Source organism: Malurus melanocephalus, unplaced genomic scaffold (genome assembly GCF_030028575.1).
Source record: "Malurus melanocephalus ecotype Western Australia unplaced genomic scaffold, MMel_1.1 scaffold_140, whole genome shotgun sequence".
Classification (NCBI taxonomy): domain Eukaryota; kingdom Metazoa; phylum Chordata; class Aves; order Passeriformes; family Maluridae; genus Malurus; species Malurus melanocephalus.
In genome coordinates this window covers 1,561,203-1,585,970 of record NW_026623372.1, presented here as the reverse complement: position 1 = coordinate 1,585,970, position 24,768 = coordinate 1,561,203, and the positions used below count along the sequence as shown (strand labels likewise).

Genomic DNA, 24,768 nt, shown 5'->3' with positions numbered 1-24,768 from the left:
CTTCTTTTCCACAGCAGTGACCTGATACTGCAGTCTCACTTCTGTCTTGCAAGAAAAAAAGAAAAAAAAAAAAAACCTTAACAGTAACATTATTTTAGAATAATAGAAGGCAGTTGCTTTATTGTAACTTAAGAATTGAACCAGATCTGACTGCACAAGAAGTGCAGTCTCAGCAGGTCTGGGTCTGGTAGATTATTATCTGAGCAGCTCCTTTTTGGGGAAGAGTACCAGGATGCCAGTCTGCAGCTAACTAAAACGGATGACTTCCTAATTCCCRACATCCAGAAGGAAATCAGCAGACATTTCTTGATAGTCTGTTCTTTGGTTTTCATTGCCTGCATGTGACTAATGTGTCCCYGCATCGTATTTTTGAAGTCTTTTCTCATTATTGTGTTGCCTTTGTCACAGGGTCCATCACACCACACTTCACTAAAAYACCCTACATTTGTTAATGACATCTCTAACTTGATGCTTCTATCCCTTTTGTAACAAAAAGGCTTTCCACTTCTGCTAGTAATTCCTATTTATGGGAAGAGAAGGATAATTCAGTGACTGTGGTACTTTCCATTATTCAGAATGACATAAAATTACTTCTTTTCAGTGCAGCTTGCTCTCTTTGACCCAAATTTACAAGGCCTCAATTTTGCCCAAGTCCCTGTGTTTGCTACTTACTCTTGACTGACAACTTCTTATCAACCTAGACCTTCTGACGGATATTCAATAAAAGGGGACAAACTACAAATAAGAATGCATATTTCCTTGCCTTCTGTGTCAGGGTGGATATATATGGACAGCCCACTGCTATGTTAGATATAATCAGTTTAGTTCAGAATGAAGTAGTAGCGGTGAAAGCGAAAATCAGGTTATTTGATTCTCATATTTATTTATTATTGTTATTACTGTTACTATTACTATTACTACCACTATCACTATTACTATTACTATTACTATTACTATTAATTACTATTGCTATTATAATAAATACTGTTCCACCTTCTTTCTCTTCTACCTGCTGTACTGATAGAATGTGGGGAGTTTTTCAGTGAAACAAACCAGAGAATTTAGCCTTATATGGAAATGTCARTTTTATTTACAGGGATTTAGATCTTTCATGTAGCTACAGAACATCAGTTTGGTGGCACCTGATTAAATTCTTGCCATATAGAACCGTTCCAATGGAGAAGACAATAGAACTGTTAACTCCTCTATACACAGTTTGAATTTTGCTCCTAACTTTGGAGGGTTAAACCCCTTTTTTGGGGTTTTTTTGTTTGTTTGTTTGTTTGTTTGGGTTTTTTTTTTATTTGGATGGTTGGTTTTTTGTTTGGGGTGGGTTTTTTATTTGTTTTACTTTACATCAAGGTTTCCCAGTTCCTCAGCCATCTACGGTGGATGGGTATTGAGCAGCTGAGAGACAAGTGYTTTGAGCCCAGATTTTTTTACTTCTTTTCCTTTTTACCACTTGTTCTTCACGTTTATGTTGTATTATTGTCATTCCAAAAGGCTTCTAGTTCAGTTTACGTGAGCTGTTGTGGACAGGTTTGTTTTTTTTTTGTGCAAGGTTTATGGCATAGTTTGACTAGTGCCATTTTAATGTCTGTGTCAATAGGGTCTTAATCACACTGAAATCTCTGGATCTCTTAGATTTACCAAGAGTTCTCCAAGGAAATCAGAATTGCAAAGGCTGGAGAAAGCCCTGGAGGCTTTCCAACTTAATTAGGAGTGAACTCCTTCCCTGTAAATGAAGTGGTTCTTTAAAATGACTTAGAGTCTCCATTGGCATTTTCTGACAGTGCTATGATGAAGTACAAAATATTATTAGAATGATGTTCCCCTCTTGTGACACTCTCTTTCTCTCATATATCTTGTGGAAATAGCCATATTTTTTGAGTACCCATAGCATTATTTTCCTTATACTGAGACAGAGTCTAAAAAAAAAGGCAAAAAAAAGAAKTTAAGTAGTTTTTTAAATAGTACAAAATAACTGATGTCTGTAGCATTACAATCTGGACTTTTGTATTTTTGAATACAATATTGTGAGTGCGAAACAATCATTGATGGAACAGTTTTTTAATGAATGTGTGAGATAAAATGATTTATAATAGACAATCTCACAAAGGGTCACTGTCTTGCTATATTGCACATTTAAATGATGCTGCTGTAAAAAGCAAATAATACATCCTTATATTTACTGTTTTATTAAAMACCTCTCTCTGCAGAGAAGATGTGATTTTTCGCAMTGGTCAGGTATTCCTAGGTGCCACAAAATTGTGAAAAACTATTTTCCTTCAGGTTAACTGAGCAACACCAAAGTTGAAGTAATSGCAGAGAAGCTTGAGACAAGCATGAGACAAACACTACACAAACAATTCACATTCCTCAAAATTTGCTCTAAACCCTTTTAATTATGAAGGATTTACTGTATGTCTGCTTCCCATGTCATTTAACGAGCAAAATGTTGCCTAACCTTCTATTTATATATCATAAATCACACACAGTAGCACCAAAACATAGCTTTTCTTCTTAATTCCAAAGAGTAAGAGTCTACACATGGCTTACCAGAGTAAACATAGAATATCTGGATGAAAGTGGCTGAAGTAGCCAGGATTTGCACTGATGTTGGGACTCTTGCTTCTAATAAGTTACTTTCTGTTTGGAGAATCATTAAAAAGTGAAAGGTTTTGTATGTTAATCAAATCACCACAGTGAAGTTTGGTAAATATTTTAAATTGAGGTTCTGCTGAGGAAGAAAAAGACCAAGGAAAATTTCTGAAGAAATTTGTAACACACCTGATGGATGTCTGGAAAAGCATATACAAGGCCAAATTGTTTTCATTTTTCTACAGTTATTCTGGGTATTTGACAGGCATGATTGACAAAAATCAGTTCTGAAGATTTTTTCCATGCTTTTCTTCATCTATTTCAGCATTAGGGGAGAAGCTCAAGAAAAGGGAGAATGTACAAGCTGCTGCTGTTGAATGATGTTAACTGAAAGCATGGGTCATTTTGCAGGGTAGATTGTTATCCAGTTTTGTAATTAATTCCTGTTACAATAAAGCTCTTTCTGAATATTCTAGGTTCTCCTTTGCAATGCCATTATAGATATTTTTATTTGCTGCATAATTCAGTGATGCCCAGCTGCAAAAATCAAGGAGACCTTCATCCAGAATTTGGCCCCAGTGTGCCCAKGGATGTTCTGCAGTTGAGCTTGTGATCCGCTAATGATTCTTTTCTAATTATTTATTCTTTACTTGACTCAAAGCTGTTTGGAAACTAACATTAAGCAGAGGCTTAAGTGCAAAACATAAAGGAATCTTATGGTCTGCTTCTGAAATAACACCAAATTGTACATGAAGCTCATCTGTTCTTTCACTGCAATTGTGCAGAGAAGAAGAAATTACTTGCTTATTTCAGGGCAGGGGTGTTTTAATAATAATAAAAAAAAGAATGAAACAGGGTGAGTTTAGCCATTACTGCTTTGATTGCTGCTGGCTCATTAGCATTGGCCACGCTCCTTCAGATTAGCAGTAATTAAACTGTGAAATCAGACCRATTGCCTTAAGCTGAGACACCATACCAGGCTGTCAAGAGAAATCACAGGGGATAAATCAAGGGCCCTGTGCATCTCGGATCACCCTTGGCATGGGTGAGAGTGTGAGAAGTGGAATAATGAGGACATTCAGTTTTTTGTATCTGGTGAACTCTCGGCAGACAAGCTTTGGAAGCGTTGTCATGACAATGACAACAGCAAGGATAAACTCTTACTCCCACTAGCTGTGGTTAATGAAGATGATAATGAAAAATTATGCCAACATTACTGCAATTTTTTTATTCTGACTGGCACTTGTAACCTTACGCCTAATGACACAACACAATAGTGACAGTAATTGTGCATTGATAAATGGGGTAAAGATGCCGAAAAAATGTCTGACTCGAAGATATACAAGTTTAGTTAGCTGAGTAATTTCTTTCAATAAGCATTTGCTTTGTTCTTTGAACTCTCACTAGGTGGTTTTGGACTGTGCATGCCAAAAAACATCCCTAATCACTTTTCATTGTTTACTAAAGAATAGGCCCARCAATTAAGGCAAAGAGTGCCCATGTTTTATTTCTTCTGAGCAGAACAAACACGATCAAGATAAATAACAGTAATAAAACAACAATACTTTTTACAAATTCTGAATGGGTTTACAAATTCAGTGTTTGTTTAACTGCTGGTTTCTGGGACATCCAGTTTGTCCCAAGTGTAAAGCTTTGGTGGATAAATCTCCAATTACATTATGTAATGGCTGCCTCACCCCCACATTGCCCCTGCCTAAATGCCACCATTTATTCAGATTGCATTAGCACTTACATAAGTGTCTTTTTCAACCACACCTCCTAAATCCTGGCACATGGGGAAGGATAGATTAGATAGATAGATAGATAGATAGATAGATAGATAGATAGATAGATAGATAGATAGATAGATAGATAGATAGATTAGATAGATAGATAGATAGATAGATAGATAGATAGATGGATGATAGGTAAACTGAGAGTATGGTTTAACAATATAGTTAAACCCTTTTAAAAACTTTAATCTATCCCAGCTATCTGCGTCCATTTTCTTTCTCACCTTAAACTGATGATCAGCCATGGTGAACCAGTCCAGTATGCTAAATGGGCAAAAATCTGCTGACTTCATATTCTTTACAGTCTCTTATTTCAGCTCCCTGATTCAGATGAGGGCCACTGATGGGGCATGAGTAGCAGCAAGACTGTGTAGGCAAAAATGGCACTGGCAGCCAGCCTAACCAAAACCTTCCCATCCCACCTTGAAGCATGAGGGGTGCATGACTTTGTGGAAGGATCTGCACTACAAACTCTCATTGCCTTCCAGTTAAGCCCTGCGAGACCATAATCCTGAAGAGGTTATGGAAGCTGTTCAAAGAGTGCTCATGGCGAGAGCCACCAGAGCTTTAACAAGCAAATTTCACAGCGATTCCTGAAGGGCCACGCAGCACCTCGGGAATCCCTCCTGCTCCCCAGGCCACCCCCTTCCCACTGCTGAAAAGTTGATGCTCTTTCAACAAGCGAGCGTGATAGGGACAATACAGAACAGCCAACTCTTTCAAATGATGTAGTGGATTCCAACTCTGCTGCAATCCAGCATCCCCACTCCCACTTCAGAAGCCACACCACTTGGCTTTAAAGAATAGCCTGATTGAATGTGTGAGTATGCTGCAGCACAATAACCTCTCTGGGATTAGACAAATAAATGCAAATGAATCATTTAATGCAAACAAATCACTTAAAGGAGTAAGTGTTGTTTTATTTACTCCAAAACTTACTAAAAGAATAGCTCTTTTGATAGCTTTAGTAAAGTGTTTGGGGTTTTTTCTATGTAAAGTTCTACTGTTGCTCACCAGTGGCCTCATTCCATCAAAGCTTTAGAAATCTAGATTGTCGGATGTGGGATTTTTTTTTGTTCAATCACTGTTTGTTTTGTTTTGTTTGTTTTTAAGAAAAAAGATTAATCACAGAGCATTTGGAGGTGTATCAGATATATGAGAGTTTCTCCTTGACTAAGTGGTATTTGTCTTTTCAGTTCTTGAAAGGCAGTATTAAGACAGCACRGTAGTGTTTGTGATTCATGGTTGCAATTCTCTTTTTATTGCTGAGCACCAACAGTGAATAGGAGCTGCAGAAGGACACGTTTCCAATTACTCTATCTCAGAGTTCTCCATTGCTTCTTAACAGAGACATCTCTATCTCTGCAAGTAAGTGTAATGCAAAAGTTTATACAAAAATAAATGTGTTTGTATATATGTACACACACRCACACACATGCTCTGAAGAAAGCTTTCTTTGTTCTGTCTTAAAGTTGACTCAATGTCTGCTTCATTGCCAGTCTTCTTACTAGAAGAATGAAGATGATTTAATCATTAGAGAAAGGTATTACACAAAGCAATGTCCAAAGAATATTGAATTTTGTTTGGGAAGAGATGGCCTAACTCCTGAATCCAAAGTSGGGGTCTCCTTGCACAGTGTGACCAAAATGGCTTATCAAGACAAGATCATATTTCCCTCAGCATGCAATAGGTTTAAGTAGGAAATTTGGAAACTGAGTCCTGCTTCCTGAAGAGGAAGTTTTCCTGGGCTGTGGTCTTTGGTCCTGGGTGAGTTTGTGCCCGAGTACTGTAGTGGGATGAAGCCAAGTTTGTTACCTGTGCAGGTGCAGAGCTTGATGCATCTTAAATGGAGTCTCTGGACCTTTAACATTTACTTTACTATTTCTTCATATAATGGGGTGCTGCTGAGAGGGAGAAGTCCCAATTACATTATCCTTGAGTATCTTTAACCTTCATCAGCACCAATTTTAAGAGAGAATTTTTTAAAAAGTGAGACAGGAAAAACATCAAAATACTCTGCCTAAACATTAACACAGGGCACAGCTCCCAAATTGACAGAGAAATCAGTGCTAGGGAGAAGTCAGGAATAAAGGATCAAAAGCAGACTCAGTCTCTGAAGAAAGGAGGATAACAGTACAGAGCACCATGCACTGAGTGAGTTTGATTTAAAGCATTTTAAAAGAAAACTCCATTTACTTTAGAGACTGACAAAAGTTTATACATTCATGAATGAGCTCTTTATGTATTTAAGAGGGATGACAGCAGACAAAGGGAATATTTGATGAATGTTAAGGCAAGATTCTGAAAGTCAGAGATCACTGAGARAGGACAGAAGGTTTTGGCTTTTTCTTACAAATAGCTGCATCTGTTTGGCACTTTGTGTTTCCATTCTGTGTGCTAGAATAGTGAGAGAACTAGAAAAAGTATTTGGGAGCTGACTGAGGAACTTAAAAATATAAAAGGTTTAGGAAKGCTATGGTTCACATCCTTTTCTAAGTTACTTTTCATCTTGCCCTATAATGGAGTACCCAGGCTAAAATTAGCAGCTAGCAGAGACAGGGCAGTTGTAGAGATACATGGCTGTGACTTGAATTCATTGAGAACAAGTGGCAGAGAAAACTGAGATAGTTTTTATATATTTTTGGATTTCTGTGTTTTGCTATTAAGGCTTTTGGTGGAGATATTTATTTAAGTTATGCCCTGTGTTAAGGTCAACAGAAAAACACTGGTATTTCAAGGACACTCCTTTCAAAGACATTCCTTTGCAGACTGATATCTCAGCATTTTGAAGGGGCTGTCTGAGATATGGGCCCAGGTTTTGGTTTGTCCTTCTGTCCAGGGGCAATAACTTTGGCAGAAAGATGGGAAAAATAACTAAGAGCAGTAACATCTAAACCACCTCAGCAAAAATTGCTGAAGTTCATCTGTTACAACACAGCTTTTCTGTTAAATCAGCAAATCTTGAGGTTTCAAAGTTCTTAATTATTTATGATGGAGTTTAACTTGAGGAAGAACAGGAGACCATACAAAAAATACTGCAGGTAGATTTTTAATATGATGTCCAGTAAGGTATTCAGATCCTCTCTTGGTGGGGAAAGTAATTCCTTCTTATTTTAAAACATTCATTGTGACCTCGAGTTACAAAAGACAGAGCTGCTGGTGAATTAACTCCTGTGTTAACGAAGCAACACAGCTCTGATAGGAGCAGCTCACCAGACTTTAGGTAGCAGGTGTAGAGATCTCTGGGTCTGTAGAGTAGCCTGAGAACCAAAGCTAAAAAGGAGCAACCAGGTGACATACATCTGTGATTATGCTACATCACACAGCACCAGTTCCAAATTACTAACATTTAAACAGATAAAATTCCTGGCTAAACTGCTGTCAGCAGACCTTATACCATGTTAAATAACGTTTGCCCTGCCAGAGTTTTACTGCCACTGTCTCCACACAGGCCTCTTCTTCTGACCCATTTTCTCTTCTCACTGTGTAATCACTGAGTCACTGCACAGGGATCATCTTTTCCCTCTTGAAATGCAAGTTCAATGCAAGTCACTCCATGGAGTAAAGCATCCCCTAGATGTTACACTGTCTTTTTCAGTAAACTGAGTAGGTGTTTTTTCTACCCAGTAGTGCCAGTCTGCCTTTGGTTTTTCCTGTCTTGCACTGGCAGAAGATATCAACATATGGGATACCTCTGAAATGAGGAAAGTACAATTTTCACAGCCTTCTGCTTTCTGTGGTGTGGACCTGTGCCTGTTACCAGGGCAGATAGCCCTTATGTCCCCTTGTGAGCTCATACAGAGGGGTGGCAGGAGTCACAGTGCAGGAAGGGCACTGGGGTTGTAARCAGTGTAAACAAGCTGCATGTGGAGCAGGAACCACGTCAGCCAGCWCCTAGCAGTCCTCAAGCTGGAAATCATGAGCATGAAAACTCACAGAATTAGYTGAGTTAGAAGGGACCCACAAGAATCTAACTCCTGGCCCTGCACAGGACACCCCAAGAGTCACACCATGYGCCCARGAGCATTGYCCAAATGTTTCTTGAGCTCTATCAGGCTGATGCTGTGACCACTGCTTTGGAGGGCTGTTACAGTGCCCAACCGTTCTCTGGTTCTAGAGCTTTTTTCTAATATCCAGTGCAAACCTGTCACAACTTCAGGCTCCTGACACTGGCCACCAMAGAGAATAGATGAGTGTTTGTCCCTCCTCTTCCCCTCACAAGRAGTTGTAACTGCAGTGAGGYTCCCCCTCAGTCTCCTCCAGGCTGAACAGACCAAGTGCTCTCAGCCACTCCTCATAGAGTTTCCCCTCCAGGCCCTTCACTGACCTCGACCTTAGCTGAGAGCACRAAATAACCAACCCTGAGCCCCTCTGTGCTTGTTCATGGTGTGCCAAGGAGAGGGATGGCAGCAGAGGAGGATTGTCCTGGGCACCCCATGCCAGGGCTGGAAATAACACTCAGCTCCTCAGTGTCTTTATCAGCCAGAGCTCACTGGGATGAGCAGTCACCCCCATGGCCGCCCTGTCCCCTCAGCCCCACACAGTCCCTGTGCTGGCAGACCAAGGCCCGTGCTCCCCCTGCTGCAGCTGGGGTGGCTCTGGGCTGCCCTGACACTGCTGAGCTGCCATTGCCAAGGCCGCAGCCACCAAAACAGGCCCAGGGGCAGGAGGAGCTCATGGCTGGCACCCAGAGGGCAGGAGGAGCTGGTGATGGCACCCGGGGGGCAGGAGGAGCTCATGGCTGGCACCCAGGGGGCAGGAGGAGCTCATGGCTGGCACCCAGGGGGCAGGAGGAGCTGGTGATGGCACCCAGAGGGCAGGAGGAGCTGGTGATGGCACCCAGAGGGCAGGAGGAGCTGGTGGCTGGCACCCAGAGGGCAGGAGGAGCTCATGGCTGGCACCCAGAGGGCAGGAGGAGCTCATGGCTGGCACCCAGAGGGCAGGAGGAGCTCATGGCTGGCACCCGGAGGGCAGGAGGAGCTGGTGATGGCACCCGGGGGGCAGGAGGAGCTCATGGCTGGCACCCTGAGGGCAGGAGGAGCTGGTGGCTGGCCCCTGTGGAGCGGTGTGGCCGAGCTGGCAGCAGCCAAGGATGGCAGCACCGTGCCCGAGGCTCTGCCCCTGTGCAAAGCCTCCCACAGGTCTGCACGTTTGGCAGTGGCTGTGCMGAGTTTGGCTGTGCCATCAGGGCACGAGCTGCCTTGGCCTTGGTCCGTGCTGGGCTCCTGCCCGCTGGCTGCGCTGCCTTTGACACTGGAGATCAAACAGAARGGATTTTCAATGAGACTGAAGCCTTGCTTAGGTTTCAACATTTTTAATCAGAGAGTAAAAAGGCCGTGCCTCTTTTACCTGAGTGGGGATGGGGAGCTGTCCCAGCAGGTCTCTACTGCAAGGACCTGAAAGGATGCCAAAGGGAAATGGCTTCTTCCTCAGGCTGGTGTGAGCCRTAACTTAAAGCCTTCCTCTGCAGACTCTGTTTTAGTCCTTGGAAGCATCTGTTTTGGTAGAAAGTTTTGCACAGGAATTTTGTACTCATTCCCCTGTGATTCCTGCTGACCCTCCATTTCTTCCATCATATTCCTCACTCCTTATTATGTCTAGCATTTAGAAATCTCAGTATTTTATGATTATAGAGTAATCCTTGCTATTTAAGGTGTATTTAGTGTTCAGATTTCTCTGTTAATTTAACTTCCCAGAGYGCTCCATCATGTAACTTGCATGACACTTGTCAACTTTTATATCAAAACTTCTGTTTTGGTGGATATAACACTTTGGAAACAAACAAGAAATCGTGATGAAAATTATAGTTTATTGTTTTCATATTCATTGACCCCAGTGATAACGCCTTTACAAAAATCATTTCTTGTTTTCTCTTATCTCAAATTTCTTCCTCCTTGCAGAAATAGTTGCATAGAGACATTACAATGACATATTGTTATATCATATTCTGGAAATAAATCTTAGATTTTTAGTTGTTCTTAACACTGAAGGATTGAAGTTGTGAATCAGCTGAAGTCAATGAAAGCTTTGCTGTTAACTTCACACATCAGGATTTTGTCTAGCTGTTTTTAAGGCTTTTGAGTCAGATTTTCTGCATTATTTACTTTTACTTATTTAGCAATTCCATAAAAAAAAAAGAGTATAAATTCATAACCTCGAAAAGGGAGTATGCCAATATTAAAAGCATGTGTTGTCCTCTCTGTATTGTTCTCCCCTACTGCAATTGCCCCTWGTTTCAAGTAGAACTCAGTGGGCTTAGTGGTGGTTTCCAGCCAGTCCTTTGTACTACAGCACACAGAACTTTGCCCACTGGTAGCCAACAATTCATTTAAAAAGTTAACTATATCTGCCCCATGGGGCTATTTGTGTAGCTAGAATTAAGCAACTGCATGGAAGGTTAGGTCCTTTGGGACTGTTTTGCTCAGTTTTAGCTGTTTTGGCTGTTGTAATGTCTTTCTGGAGTTCTGCCCCAGAGCTAAAGTCTCAGACGGGGAGTTTCCTTTGGCAGGGATTTCACTGCTTTCTAAAGTGGGCAGTGGGTTGCATGAAATAGTTGCTTTCTAACACTAATAATAGTTACCTATCAGTTGTCAGTGAGAAAAGAAAACGTAATTGCAGCATTGGCCAGTTGATCATGTTGGCAGAAAATAATCAAAACTATGTATTGCCTTGTAGCTCTCTACCCCCGAATTAATCACTGCTGGTGCCTTTACAGTCAGTGCAGAGAAATGGGCATTTTTCAGACGTGATTCTCCTGGCCTATTTTAGATATCTAGTTTAGGACAAGATGAACTACAGCCTAGAAGTGTCTATTTCTCATTGCTGATTACAAAAGGAGTCTAGACATCTCCCAGAGAAGTAGGCAGCCAGATTGCAGATGTTTTTATTTGTCATTGTKTGTCTTCATGTGGCATGGGTGACTAAAAAGACTTCTGAGCTCTATTTCGTTAGAATTATTCCAGTACAGTAAATTTAAGCCTCACTACTGAAAATGAGAGATCTTTTTATAGGTTATTATTTTGTAGATAGCAATTAACCACTCAGAAGAGCTGCTAGCTTTGACACGCACATGCTCAGCCACTTCATGCTTTAATGTTAAATTATATTTGACATTTAATTTAAGCTCATATTGCCTTCATTCAAAAATAAACCCTACTGCATTAGTAGTGAGAAGGTGGAGGGATAATTTTTCTCCCCAAATTCACACTCAGTGAAATCTAAACTGATTTTTCACGCTTAGTTTTTCAAGTATATTATGTGCATTCTTCTGAATACGTCTGTGCAATTGCTTCTCAGATGTGAGGGAAAGAAATCGATGCATCTCTTTTAGTAAGCAATTACAAAGTAAAAATGTAATTTTAATAGGTGCTTTGAAGGCTACACCTACATACAGCGAGGTTTGTTGCCCCCTTGAACCAATTGTAATCAGAAGTGACACACACCATTATTTGTTGGGCAAAGCAGCCCAGATTTTGTGGTTGTATTAGTGTGTATTGTGATCTCTTAAACTGTTATAAATTAAGCAGGATGAAGACTTTGCTGATGGACACAAATGTGATGRCAGGGCACAGGAGGAAATTCTGCCTGGTGTCCTGCCAGTGATGTTCATCCTGCCTGTGGGAAYGGACAACTCTCCCACCAGGTCTCTACTGCAAGGACCTGAAAGGATGCCAGAGGGAAACAGCTTCTTCCTCAGGCTGGTGTGAGCCATAATTTAGGGCTTTCCTCTGCAGGCTCTGTTTCAGTCCTTGGGTGCATTCCTCATGCTCTTAAAAGAGCCAAATCACACTTAACATCGGTCTACCATTTACTTCATAGCTATTGCACATCACAAAAAAATGTTGCTATTTCTGGCCAAGAAGCAGATTCTCTCTGCTCTGGGGCACTACAGCACCACTGAGTGAAGTTTGAAGTTGGGATCCTGCTGGTGTCTGTGAAAGACCCCATAGGTTGTTCAGGAGCACAGTTTATTGAGCCAGATTAGAACCAGGGCAGCTACATCCTCTTCTTCATTCAGCTCTTCAGCCCATCTTAGCTGCTTCAAGCTTTATGTGCACACCATGACAAAGACCTGCTGGGAAGTCTTTGACAGTGGTGGAGTTATTCCAGTGAGGTTTGCAATCATGGGACGTGGATGGTGATTATTCAAGGGAGTGGTCATCTCTGGGTATGGCCGTATGCAAACCGCAGAGTCATGGAATTTCCTGAGTTGGAAAGGACCAACAAGGATCATCCAGTCCCACTCCTGGCCCTGCATAGGACAGCCCCAGAGTCACACTGTGTGCCTAAGAGCATTGTCCCAATGCTTCTTGAGCTCTGTCAGCCTTGGTGCTATGACAACTGCCCTGGGGAGCTGTTCCAGTGTCCAACCACATTCTGGATGAAGAACCTTTTCCTGATATCCAACCTAAATTTCCCTGGCACAACTTGAAGTCTTTCCTCAGTCTCCTCCAGGCTGAACAGGCCAAGATACCTGAGCTACTCCTCACTTAGTTTCCCCTTTAGACCCTTCAGCATCTTCAAAGTTCTCCTTTGGGTGATCTCAAACACCTTTATAKCCATCGAGGTGCCCAAAACTGCCCCCAGCACTCGAGGTTCAGATACCAGCACCCCCAATCCCCTCCCCTGACCGACTGGCCATTCTGGGCCTGATGCACCTCACTGTTATCAGTGACCATGAGTCACTACCACACAGAAAAAAAACAAAACAAAACAAAGCAAACAAAAAACAAAACTAGACCCTCCTAACATCAAATAAACCAATGCAACTACAGCTCCTCTGCACATTTGTCTTTGCTGTTAAATTGAGTGATTTATCCACCTTGCAAAAGGCATTAGCATTAAGGGACATAGTCTTTCTCAGATGTAATTCATTATTAATCTTAATGGGATTATGCTTCAAAGACCACTAAATGCACATCTTCAAAGTACTTAAATTACTCCCTATTATTACTTTTGACAATAAAATAAATAAAGCTTAGTTAAATTCTACATGCTAAACCCAAATTACTTTTTTCACTGTGCCAACCAAAGCAAAACAGACCATTTAAAAAAACCCAGACAAAACACCAAGAAACAAAAACACCAAAACCCAAACCCTCCACTCAAAACCTAAAGGTATTAATGAATTGTGATTAACAAATAATCATAAAACTGGGTTGAAGACCTTTGAAAATGTATTTTTTCATTTTAAATGTATGCGGCATCAAAAGTATGATTACAGGGAAAGAAGAATAAATATTTAACATCAAACAAATTTCTTTATTAATATAATTACATAGTGTAAAATCCATTTCCTAATATTGCTTTAAATCAGTTTTAAAAATTCATATTGCAAAGCTAGCACTATCAACAACAGAATCTAGATAATAGGTAAATAGCTCTTTGGGTGGCACTTCCTTTAAAAACAGCAGTGAAAGCCAAAATTTCCATTTGTCTCTGTTTTCTAATGCAAATTCTTCGTAAGCTTTGCACAGAATAAACATGTTCAAGCTGTGCCCTGGCTGTATGGCGTTGTGCGGCGGGGAGACGTTTTCTGATGTTTGTGCTAATTGCATTGGAGCTGGACTCTTCCTGGGGGTCCATCAGGTCACTGCACAGGGAGGGAGAGGAGAGAATATCGTGGACAAATGGTGTAGAACATTGCAGAGATAGACTTGCCAGCTGCTCAGGTTATCCCCAGGCAGCCCCAGGCTGTGGTACGTGTCAGCCGCCCGCGCAGTGGTGTCTCYGCACCTGCCTCGGGCACCTCCTGCCCACGCGTCTGGGCTTGGTGTCACCCTCCTTTCCTGGGCACTTGGGCTCTGAGATGAGGAGCAAGCACGTTCAGGGCATAGAAGAAACATATCTGCTTTCAGAAACAACAGTGTTAGAGCTCAGGGTTTGTGCTACCCCAATTCAAATGCTGGTTGTTCCTGTCCTTCTCTATGACAAGCTGAAACAGGCTCCACTGCTTCATCAGTGCACATCCAACCCTATTTTCTGCTGGTTGTTCAGAAATGGAGTAATCTTCTTTAGGCTTTTGACGAGTTTCCACATTATTTAACTCTGCACCCCCTGTTAGGGACACTTCAAAGAGCGACCTTTCCAGTCAGTAGGGATATGTACCCTGCATATAACCCCTGTCAGGAGGCTCCTCTCTGTTGGGGCATCTGCCATCCAAACTCATGGCCCAGCTCAGTTCTTTCAGGTCTTCTCTGCTTACAGAGGCCTTAAAAGTTCAGCTTTCCCTCTGTGCGTGTGTGCTCTGTGATGCCTCTAACCAAAGACATCTGTTGGCAGGGAAGGCGGTGTTGTTTCAATTTGTCCCCTTTTCTCCCCGCTTCAATGGGCTCTGCAGATCCCCTGTTGCCTTCACTCTGACAGAGTGCTCGGATTATCCCCTCTTCTCACCATCACCATCATCCCTCTGACCAGGAGACAGGTCACTTAGAGAGATACTACCTTAAATTTTATGGGAGTCACTCATCCAGGGGTGGTGCTGCTCTGGAAGGTGCTATCGATCAGTTCTCTGGCATTGAGGCAATTGCAGGGGTACCTGAAGCAGTTCTATGAAGCAGAAGGTAGGACTCCTATCTTCAGTTCTCCCAGTTTTTTCCCCCACACACAGCCCAGCCCCACTCCAGCTAAAAATGCAGTTGATTGATTATATTGATGATGGTTTCTCCCCTGACTACCTGAGCACATAAAAAACATCATTCTTAGCCCATGGAAGTCGGTATCCAACTGGAGGTGGCTACAGGATGGAGTAGGGCTTGTGACACTTTGCTGATGTATTTTCCCATCTTCTGCTGATTTGTGGTCCARTGACTTCCTGCACCAGAGATGCTATCTTTGTGTTTAATAGCCTTTGATACATTTTTTTCTCCCTTCAACTAATCTCCAACATTTCCCTTGAAATTGTGGAGGAGAGCAGATATGCCATTCCCAAAATTCGTGTTACATTCCATTTTAAAAAATGCCCCTTAGCAGAGTGTATAGTCCCCCAGTCTCAACAAGTTTCTTTTATTATAKGTTTACAGTCAGGGCTCTCAAACTTGGTGGAAATCAAGCTGTTGTCTGATTCAGTTTGTGTTGACTGGGACACAGGTAGTCCTGCCTGTTCATTAAACTCAGTTCAGTCAGAGGGAAAGAAGATAAATCTTCACAAACAGGAGCAAGACCTGGAGAAGTCATGAAAGAGTCAAACAAGGGTAAGGCAGGGGTGTGGTATGAGGAGTTCAGATACCAGCAGGGTAGGAGAGGCCCTGGGAACAAATGCTGGCATTGCAGGAAAACCATGTTAGGGTCTGAAGCTGGCAGACAAGGCCTTTTCAGGTTTTAAAGCAGGACATAAATTCCCAGGGTGATTTTCACACAGATACTTGTTTCATGTTTGTGTTGGGATTGTGCTTGAGTGACTTGCACCCTACCTAACTTGATGTAGAGTGACTGGCCACTGGAAAGATGGGTCAGCTCCAGCTGGTTGTTGCTCACCATCCCTACACACAGTCTTTAGGCTTAAGTCAAGCTTTCAGTCAAGATCTGGAGAGCAGTTTTTACCTTAGGGCTGTGTCTCTGCCAGACCTGGATCTATGGGATTTATATCTACAAGCAATCTGTGGCAATCAGGTTGGGCAGCAAAGCTTGTATTTAAGTGTTAAAATAGGCATAGTTCTGTAAGTGCTCATTACCCCTATGTTGAGATGAATGGTGTGGTTCCACCAGCTCTTTAAATCAGAACTCAGGCACATTTGAGTGAGTTTTGGTGCTGAGATCAGACTGCTACAATCGGACAATTTGACTATGGCATGAGGCTTCTCTCTGTTTACACAAGTTTTATCTAAACCAAGTGACTTAATATGTTTTAATAAAGGTGTTAAACCATCCAAGTGCATTTAGGAACTGCTGTGCYAAGGCTGAATGGAAGTATTTAAAATTTTCAGATGCCTGGTGGAAGAGAGTTGCAGTGGCTGAATTCAACGTAAAACACAGTATGTCCGTATGTCCGAGTGTGCCTGGTACAGAGGACATTTGGGTTCTTTTCAAAAAATGTCTTGTGTTTCTACTCTGCAAAATGTACTTTTTTTTTTTTTTTTTTTTTTTTTTTGCAATGTTTTAGCTGCAATATATAAAAAAAAAAGAATTTTGGTCCGATCTACCAGCTTTGGCTTTATACGATAAATGATTTCTGGAAGGTAAGCACGTCATGATACAAACATCAAAATTGGACTATTTGTCAGAGCATCTAAGATTTTTCATTTTACAACCTAGAGAGAATATAACTGAGGTGTCAAAAGCACAGAGGGAAAAATTGTTGTTAAAAAGCTTCAGTGAAAGTTTTGCATTTATTTAGGCAAATGGAAATGTGCACAATGACTGCATAGAGSTGAACAGTTCTTGGACACAGGCTTGTTAACAAGTTTGAAAAAAACTGCATCATTAGGAAGACAAGAAATAGGAAAGAAGGATCTGGCTTTCTTATTTCTGGATATTTATGGCTTGTATAAATGTCAGAGGCCAAATAACTGACTTTTATTGGTAACAGCCTGAACTGTATTACAATGTGTGTACGTAGTTGTTAGGGCAATATATCAGCGAGCTGCCACGCTGGGTCAGACCTGGTTATATGGATTATAATGGGGTAATATGCAGGCTCAGGAGTTCACTTTGGATAGGATCCTTTGTGCCCTTTACTTATAAAACATATAGATATATGTTGTCAACTGCTATAATGAGGAGCCATAAAACATCTAATTCAGCAGCAAAAGTAGCATCTTCAGTACTGATACAATCACTGTTCAACAGATAGAAATTGAAAAAGAGACTTTTCTCCTAGGAAGATTTTCTTTTGTGATATGAGCCTCATCTAGAGCATGTACTGGTGAGTCAACAGTGCAAGAATTTTGTGCAGCTTATCTAAAATCGTGCCATATTGTGCTCTGTGCTGTAGTTTTCTGTTATTTCAAAGATCGGGACAATTAAGATTGCTCACCTGTGATTAAGGGCTGTTCCTCTCCACTGTTAAAGGCAGCCTACTGTAGTACACTGAGGTTTGCTGTACCGATTCTTTCCACACCAATATTTTCAGTAAGCACATGTTTCTGATGGAGAAGTACACGTATATTTATTAGTGCTTCAAAACCTATGGTTCTGGTGCAGTTTCAAGTATTTTAGGACTGCATAACTTATTTGATTTGTCACTGCCAAGTTCTTCTGTTGCTTAATGCCATGTTTACCTGCTGGAACTCGTGGTCTTCCTTAGAAATGCTTGAAACCCAGGCTCTCTCTTAGCTCTCTGTTAGTGTTTTGTACTTCTGGGGTATAGGAGCTGAACACTTTCATTTTAAAGATGCCTTGTTCAAAATGAGGAAGCTTTCAGATGAGATCCATATAGAAAGCTGCATGATCAAAAACAGAGTTCCTACAGTCTCTAGGGAAGTGAAAGGAATCCCACAAATGCACAGGAAGTGTGGGACTGTCAGGGCATTGTTCCTAGGGATACTGTCTCTTGATGTAACCTTTGAGTTCAATATCACATCTTGTGCAGGAGAGAAGATGGAGAGAGAAGATTGCGTAGAGGCTATTAAAGGGTGAGAATTCCTCCATTTCTATTACTCTTCATATCTATAGAATTGAGGTTAGATCCAGCAGACCCAGCTGACAGATGATTATACCTGAAATAATTTGAGAAGCAAGTCATTTTATGATAAAGAAGTATTTTGTCTCCAATGCTAAACCACACTCAATGCCACAACTAGGCTTAAGGAAAATTTTACTGCTTCTGATCTAGAGCAATCTAGACATCTCCTTTCTAATTATATATGTTCTAAGTACACTGTATCTATACTGTTTAAAATTAAGACAGATTTTAAATCTAAAAATAAAGATGAGGTTTTGAATAGTCTCAGAAAAGAACAAGTTATTTCCAGAACTCATTCAACTTTTATGATCACTTCCATGTAATAAATGAAAGTTCTCCTAAAAATACTGATGTACCATTACCTAATTAAACTATTTCATGCAGTACAACCTCAGAAGCCTGGATGCTTCTAGATTTGATCTCTAGTAAATGTACCTTCCCACAAAAAGAGCAGGGAGTTCAGATAATACCTGATTTCAAAAAGTGCTGCAACTGAAATTATACTGTTTCTCATGCTAATACAGATCAGCCAGTATGGATGGAAATAGAAAAGGTCAACTCAAAAAGAGGAAMTTTGTCTTCTTGCCACAGGCCTTTATTTGCATTCCAATTGAACCTGTTTTGAAGACTTTTTTTCTGTGAATCTAATGAATGCTTGTACAGACCTGTGTAGAGGTATGGATTTCTGACATGTCCAGAGGGCTCAGTGGAATGAGAACATCTTTCCTGGGGACAGGATTCAACCTTTCTCAAGGACTAGACAGAGGAGACCTGGTATCTGATACATGCCACAAATGCCCATGTTTATCTAGCAATTGGAATCAGGTTCCCTCTCTGATCTCATGGGCTATTCTCAGAAAGGATGGTATGGGACAAAAATTCTCCTGAAAAAAATGAGCTGCACCTTGATGAAAGTCTTGCCTCTCTGATTTCTGCTAAACTTTGCCTTCTCTTGGTCACAGATTCTTTAAAGGAGGTGTGAAGGCATCTTAGAAAGGCCTCAGTGGCACACCAAGGTGGCAAGGTGCTTACCAGCTCATTTTCAGGTGACACAGAACAGTTCTGTGCCCAGGAGGGCCATCACCCCAGGTAAGCGGGACATGATGAAGCCCCTCTGGCCTTATCTGCTCTGTCCAGGAAAGATCTGGTCTGGTCCTTGGCACCTGCACACCTCAAATAGAAAGATATTGCTACTATGGGTCTTTTAATTTTAATGTATATTGTGCTTTTAAGTAGTCAATGGCAAGYGAGGATTAATGCTTAAAGCAGCATATGCTGGTTGATTGTTAGGAGAGTGCTATTAAAAAGTGATAGTGCTCCAGCTATAAATGGATGCAATTTAATGGATAGTATTAGTAGCAGAGCTGTTCAGCTGAAGCCATGGCTAAAGGGACTCTGGTTTAATAACTTTCTAATTACATCTGTATAAGCTGGGTCACTTAGCAGCCAACTGACAGGTTTACATTTCCTTATATACTAGGCATTGCTCCACGTATTAGCCCTACACTAGAATTGCAAATAGAAAATAATTGGGTTGCTTTTTTAGCCTCCCCAAACRGTTTAAATTAATGGCAGCGCAGATCAACACAATGCCTTCATGTGTGTGATTTTAACCTTCATTGATTTTCGCAGTTCCAGGGCAGCATGACATTGGCTGGAGAGCCTCRCTGATGTGATGGCTGCTGAGCTGAGCGCTGGGAGGAGGTTTGCGCAGTATTAGATTAGTTCCTGGTATTCAAGAGCACACATTATGGAAAACTGAAGGCTCAGTTCTCCAAATTATGAGTGTTTGGTGTTATTCCTCCGGGCACAGAAATTTAGCATCACTCTGTTTATGAAAGGYTGGCAGCAGCTCTGCACAAAGGTTGCAAATCCCYGAAGGAAATGTGATGCCCGGCCGAGATACATCAGGAAAGTTTTCAGATAGGATAAGYGGGACGGTTGGGGTAGCTGTAAACAAACAGGCTCGTGGAGGTTGTACCTAACATCTTCCACTTTAAATTTTATTAATTGCAGCCGTGCCTGTTACCATGACAGCTGGGTGCTGCAATTACCTCACACCTCGGGGAGTGCTTAGTACAGCATCCAGAGTCTACTTCCTGCTATTTTGTTTTTATTTTGCTACTTTTTTGTACTTTTGGGAAGTATTGTAGAAAGCAGAGCAGAGATGTGCCTTGAAAGAATAATGTGTCTTTATATTTCCCAAGACACCACGAGCCATGTTTAGCCATGTCCTGAGGAACCAGTAAACCATAATTTCTGTGAGGATCAAATGCAGTGAGYGAGGCTGAGTTTTTCCTTTATAACTGCCCAGGATGTCCAGGACTCATGAGAAGAGCTCCTCAGTGAGAGGAACATGCTGCACTGTGAAATGACTTGGACARAAAGATTTACAGGGTGAAAGCCACAGCATCCTCATCCAGAGGGATTAGCCTGAGATCTTGCTATGAGCTTCTGCATAATCTAGGCATTTCAGCTTCGGGGTAAGGCCACAGCAAAAAACTGTATTTAGGAAAAATATACTTTTCCATTGGGACAATTTCAAATTGGAAACCTAGTTGCAGTAACCAGGAATGCTGGGCACTAGGGTATCAGGGCAGGGACCACAGTGTTGCAAACCTGGAGACAGAAGGATGGCAGAGGGAAGGAGGCTCACTCACAGTGCTTGAGAAAATACATCTGTTAATCCCTTCTTTAAGGTGTTAAGCAGGCTCAGCTGTCATGCAAGCCTTGTGCTGATGATCCACTACAGCGTATTTCCACAAGGAGCCGATTTGAAGCTCACTTACTGTACAATATTACTTTGAAGAATGTTGTAAACAAAGAGATATGGGCTAGACAACATCCTCTGGGCAAACGTGAATCCTTTGGAGTGAAGCTGTGGATTCAGGCATTTATACTCAACCAGCAATAGTTCATGGGTTGGATTTCCAACCTGACGTAGCAGCAGTGCCTTTTATTTGAGTCTGTCAGCATTTTCACATCATAAACCTCAATGCTGCAGTATATCTCAGCTGTTACTAATCCCTGAGAACTGAGACTTGGCATATAAATTGCTAACCCATATATTAATTTGAGTAGAAGAGGATAAAGCTATGTCTACATTATACAACAAATTATATTGATTTTTATTTCAGTTACAGACATGCTGTCTGCCAAAGTCCTGTAAAATATGTTTTTCACTGCAAGGAATTGCATGTTCATTATGTTTTACATGAATTGATGTCTTCTATATTGTTTTTAAATGCTTTTGAAATRGCCATTTTGTTTACATCAAATAAGCTTTAGCTAATATTCTATTTCGTACATCATTACTCACTAATATTCGAATGGCAGCTGTGAACCAAATGCAGATCTTTTAGCTTTGGTCTTGTTCTTAATTTATGTAAAGGTTTGCTARAACTTTATTTTGAATCTGAAAGCCTTGTATTACAGCATTTAGTAACAAAAATGCACATGTCAGTGAGAGCCCAAAAGATTATTATTGTTCAAATGTCAAAGCATTCAAATGTTGGAGAGATTTCTTACAGAAATAATAAAAATACACTTTTTTAATCTTGAGTATTTACAGAACACTGGTTATATTTTTGACCTTAATCCAGTTRCTGGTACATGTTTACTTACCTGTGTGCTGGGAGGGGACTTGATTGATTATTTCTTTTAAAAGATGGAGGAAAAATCCCTGGCAGACAGAAAATAACCTCCAGCAAACAGAAATTATGTACTTGGGATATGCAAAACAGAAGTGTGCTCCATTCTGTATGTAATACTGCACTCGCATGATAGCTTGACAAAATCAAATTTACTTCACCTGCCTCCTAATGATTTTTTCTGCATTCTAAAGAGATAGTTCTATTGTAGCCAGAGTGACATTTGGTATATTAGGATATACAGTCCAGAAGTCACTGCATTTTCTCATGACTAGGGAGTTTTTATAGAGATGTTAATTCAAACTTCACAGTTGTGAGACAAGTCAGACTCTCCACTGATTTAAATCAACTCAGGGCTTTCTCTTTCCCCCCTCAACTTGTACTGCCCAAATAGACTAYCAAGAAATAGTGGGTTTCAGCCAATGAAAACACAAGTCAAAGTCTTTGGGGATGAGCTGTCGAGTAATGAGTGATCCTGAGCTCCAGRTACTGTTACTTAGCAACTTCAGAGAATGGATTAACCTTCTGTGGGCAATCCTTGCACTGCTTTTTGTACTCGTTCCTATAGCCAGGTGTAAGTCTCCTGCAGATCAATCAGAGATTTCCCAGAGAGCAATGCAAGTATTGCATTGCACACCTGTGCAGTGAGCTGGGCGTAGCTGAGATACACAGAGCAGCAGCCCCAGCACAGCAGCGTTGATCTGCCCATGAACAATAATGCAGACGTACCTCAACCATCTTTTTCATGTATAGATCATCTTACAGAGCATAATCCAGGGCTTCACTATTAGAATCATGCCTAGTTAAATGTGTTTTGATATATGTGGTAATATATTTGTTATAGCACATGAACCAGACTAGCCTGGCACATATGCAATTACTTTTTCTCTCAGATTTCCAGGCCATGCCTTGGTCAGTCTCACCAGCTGTTTAAAAATCCTCAGCAATAAGCCAACTTTTGTTTTCTTCTGCTGCAACCCCAAAAATAGAGTATACTTTGGAAAGTCATACATGGCAAACTATGTTAGACAATAGGGTTCAGTGTGGAGACTCATTTTAAAATGAGACTGACCTGTAGATGAGTGTTGTCCATTATTTAGTTATCTGCTTTTCAGATATAAATATAAAATCCCTATGAATGTTAATGGTAGTTTCTTGAGAATTGTCAGAACAGGAAAGAATAGACACTAAAAATCCCAATTCATTTGACATGACTGGTTAAATTCCTTATGCTGCAGTAATTTTTTAGAACCATTCTTTATCACTCAGAACAAAATTGCTGATTTCACAGATGCTATACTTTTTATTATCTTTTGTGTAAATAGTTATATTCTTTCACTTAGCATTATTTGGGGTCACAGAAATGGTGGCTGGAAGGGACACGAGCAGGTCTAGGCCAAACTCCAGCTCAAACTGCAGCTACTGCCAACACATTCTCAGGTCAGTCATGGTTTGGTCCTCCTGTGACTTGAGGACACCAAGAGTGGAAATGCCACAGTGTCTTTTGGGTTATTTCAATTTCCCAGGCCAGAGCTGGTAACCACTCTACTTGTATATCATAGCACTGCTGCAAAGAGTTTGGCTTTGCCACCTCKTTAATTATGCCTTAGGTGGCTGCATGGTGCTATAGATTGCCATTTTAGCCTGTCTTTACCAAGTGTTCAATTAATTTAAGAGTATGAGCACTTCCCTAATGTGCTTTTTGTTCATGTTGTTGTTTCTGGCCTGACTGTTCAGTTGCTGTGCATGCTCTGCTCAAGCCACTAAGSGGAATTTTCTCTTGGTACAGCTTGTTCCCACTGTTTCCTGTACTCGTCTTTTCTGGTGCCTGTGGGGAACAGAAGGCTAAAAGCATCTGTGCAATCAAAAGGCTCCTCCATGCTCTGATGACTGATTTCAGTAGGTGGAGATAAAGATTTCAGTGACAGTGATAGGAAAGGCCAGGCCCGGGTTGGAAATGCAAGTTAAGAACACCCCAGTAATATTTTGCTCATCTGTTCTGGCACAGAAACAGTCAAGAAAGATCAGGCTCAAAGGCTTCCTGCCTTATTTCCCCCCCCATTTTCATTAACCTGGATGGCCAGCAGGTGATAGCAATTTATGCAAATCCCTTTCTCTATACAACACTTTACCTTTTGACAATAGGCAACCGAGCAGATGACACAGCTACAGACAAGAGGGTTTTGAAGACCCAATTTAAAATCTGAGATACCATATATTTTTCAGAAGCTTTTCTAAGGATAAGATAAGAGTATAATCCCTTAGTTTGGTGCAAATATTTTAAGACTTTGTGTTTCTAAAATCCAATTTGAATTAGCCTTGAAATTTAAAGCTGTTTATGTCTACTGAACCAAAAGGCAGTGTGTGATGCATAGAATAGAAAGTATTGTACAGTCGCTCTATCTCTCCTTCCCTTCTGACTCTGATCTATAGTATTTGCCAAGAAAATCATCCAAAGGCAAAATGTCATAACTTYGGGAAAAAAAAATTAAAAAGCTAGTCCCTTTGCAACAAAGGACTTACAAAGCTTCTTTCTCCTTAGGCTTCTCTAGTCTTATAATTTATTAGGAACTCTTGTCACCAAATATGCTTAGGATAAACTTGACATTTTGGGTAAAATTATTTCCAGTAGCATGTTGCATAAAATGTGTCTTGATACTCATAACAGCTTGGACAAGTCTGCTGCACCTTTGAGAATCAGGAATCTGCATGCTGATGTGACTTGTGAGAGGAGGGCCCAGCACAAAATGAGATGTTGACTTGCTCTTACCTCAGATCACACATTATTTAAGAAACAACAGGAAAAGGTTTAGCAGACTGTGATGGATTCCTTCACTCCCRATCAGTCTGCCTATCCTTTTGCCTGAAATAGGCTTGTTTGTCAAAGTTTGTCTACTTTCAGAAGCTATCAATTGTTTACAAAATTCCGGATACTTTAGGAGGTGGAGTAAATTACCTTTTTGTGACTTAGATGATTCCTTTAGATACAATGCAGGTTTAATTTCTCACCAGTGTGGTCAGAATAATGGATACATGATTCATAGGCACTATTTCTGATAGTAGCATCTTTCTATGTATTATTAGTTTAAAAACTGTCAGCAAT

The 24,768-nt window shown here is 40.9% G+C and overlaps 1 protein-coding gene across 1 annotated transcript in view; it reads left to right on the top strand.

Moving 5' to 3' along the window:
- PTPRN2 (protein tyrosine phosphatase receptor type N2) overlaps window positions 1–24,768 on the top strand; it is a gene marked incomplete at its 5' end in the record, with an annotated part of 414,276 nt that overhangs the window by 256,481 nt on the left and 133,027 nt on the right. The gene's annotated exons all lie outside the window — the stretch shown is intronic.